Source organism: Leptinotarsa decemlineata, unplaced genomic scaffold (genome assembly GCF_025532065.1).
Source record: "Leptinotarsa decemlineata unplaced genomic scaffold, Ldec_3_MD MMD2_tig00000505_RagTag_RagTag, whole genome shotgun sequence".
Taxonomy (NCBI): Eukaryota; Metazoa; Arthropoda; class Insecta; order Coleoptera; family Chrysomelidae; genus Leptinotarsa; species Leptinotarsa decemlineata.
This window is the reverse complement of record NW_027412549.1, coordinates 1505523-1508068: the sequence shown is the minus strand read 5'-3', so window position 1 is coordinate 1508068 and position 2546 is coordinate 1505523. Positions and strand designations below refer to the sequence as shown.

General features: G+C 35.2%; 1 pseudogene; it reads left to right on the top strand.

Moving 5' to 3' along the window:
* Positions 1-955: 955 nt before the first annotated feature.
* On the top strand, positions 956-2138 carry LOC141481872 (uncharacterized; annotated as a pseudogene).
* The last annotated feature ends 408 nt before the right edge of the window (positions 2139-2546 follow it).

The following is a 2546-nucleotide window of genomic DNA, read 5'->3' as shown; positions in this document are numbered from 1 at the left end:
AAAAAGAAGAGTGAAGTGAATTAAAGTGTATTTCATTATGTGTTACCTAATTATATTCATGGCAAATCATAAAACAATACCGTATGACAAGAATCTAGAAGATACTGTAATATAAGGAAATATTAGCAATACAAAAAAGTAATATGTTTTACACAAGGAAAGAGAACATCAGAAAAATCACTGCAGTCTAACAGAGATAACGGAAAAATGATATACAATCAAATAAAAATTATCAGTATAAACTGAATGAAAATTGTTCATTTTGGAAGATATTATTTAAAAATGAAATATTTGAGTAAATCACTTTTAAGTGAATTATCTTCCATACCAGTTTGAGTTGTCTTAATACAAATAAGGCATAGGAGCACTGAATATAATCTACATGGCTGGGCCAGTTCAAACAATCGTGCAAGTACCTAGAAAAGTAATGAAGTGAGGGCACTATTATTTTTTAGAGTTTGTTTTATTTATATTTAGTTTGTTTTGAAGAAACCCGTTTTTGGCTAGGTTTTCATTATCACCATATCATCAACAGTTTGTATCAAATCAAACTGTAATTCACCTTAGTTCATCAAGGTGGTATCATCAACAAATAATACACATTTTCGATTATGTAATATTTTCATAATAGTCATTTATATACAGAATGAAGAGAATGGGTTCAAGGGCGGAGCCCTGGGGTACATCATGTTTTATAAGCAGACAATAGCCGGCCACATATATAGCGACTTAGAGAAGGTTTTAGCATGGCCAATGCAAAGCATGCGAGCCAAGTCTGTGGCAAAACAAGAACACTGTTTTAAATAGCAATACTTTGATGAGAGTCTTTGACGTACCTACCAAAAATGTATGTTTATGGAGATAAATATTGGCATACTTGATCAAAAGTAGCGCGAGCTTGGATTGGTGTGACTCGACGGTGGCGGAGAAATGAATAACAAAAAAATGTATAGCGATGGCTGTAACGTATGTTGGAATCATAGACCAAGGAAGAAATAGGAGAAAATGGGAAAAAACGGCTAAAAAAAAATACACACACTTAAATCTGTTAAGTGAATTACGACTAAACGATCCGGATGACTTCAAAAATTATTTAAGAATGGATTGTGAAACGTTTGATGAATTGCTAGGTGTATTAAGGCCATATTTGATGAGACAAGACACACCAATGAGAAGATCGGTATCAGCCGAAGCTCGGTTGAGTGCAACGCTTAGGTTTCTAGCAACGGGCCGTAACTATGAAGATTTAAAATTTAGTACCGCAATTTCCGCCCAAGCTTTGAGATATATTATTCCGGAAACATGTAGGACTATATATGAGTGTTTGAAGCAAGAATACTTGAAGGTAAGTTGATAATTGTTTAATTATGTGTGTTAATCGTAAATGAAATATACATTCTGAAAATTATAAGTAATCCCAGTAAACGCATAGACTACTATATTTTTTCCAATGAACTGAAAATAAAATAATGAGAAATTACAAAATATTACATAAACGTATGATAATATGTGCCGGCATCTGACAAGTCTGGGGATGATTCTGGAGTTGAAGTATATACACTGGCAGAACTTGATGCTATAGGAAAGTTCCTTTGTGGCATGTACGGTTGAATCACATTTTCAACAATAGTAGTAGTCTCAGAGAGTCTATTTAATTGTCCTTTGAATAATATCTGGCTTATTAAATTTTCTACATATATATGTTGTTTGTCATTCATTTTTTACCACCAAATAATTTATGGCCATCGTCTTCTTTGTTTAAACTTTCTATACATGTTCTCATAAATACCGATTTCTCATCTTTTGAAGTTTTGAATCTTTTTGACTGTGGGTTTGTTATAAATCTGCTATTAACAGTCCTTGTTTTGGGATCGGGACCGCTGGCAAGTACCTAATTGTGGAGGGGCATTAGACGGGAAGCATATCAGAATTCAGCCTCCATCTGGCACCGGTGCTATGTAGTACGACTATAAAGGATTTTACAGCATAGTGCTTATGGCTTAGTGAACACTAAAGGAGAATTTATCTTTGTTGATGTTGGTAAAAATGGAAGACTGTCAGATGGAGGAGTAATAGAATATACCAGCTTCTCTAAAAACCTGCAAAATAATGCTCTTAGTTTGCTCGACAATGTTTAAAATGAATATGGTTTAAATTCAATATTTATAGGAGACGAAGCATTTGCATTACACAAACATGTATTGAAACCTTTTCCCCAGAGAGAACTAACATATAACAAGCGGATCTGTCTGTCTGTTTTTCCGTTAACCAGCAGTCGCACCCCTACGAACGACAACCCTCAGAAGTCGAAACTTGTGCGAGCTAAGGATTAACGAGGTCTTACATTTTAACGTGTGATTCCTAACACGGGTTGGACGATAGCAAGTGAAGATCGATCGTTCAGTCTAGGGCTTGAACCACCGACCAACACGGCAGTGAGTGAGTGAACAAAGCACCCACGCCGAACCGCTTGGCTACCGATCGACCGGATATTTAATTATAGACTATCTAGAGGAAGAAATATTGTCGAAAATTCGTTTGGTCTC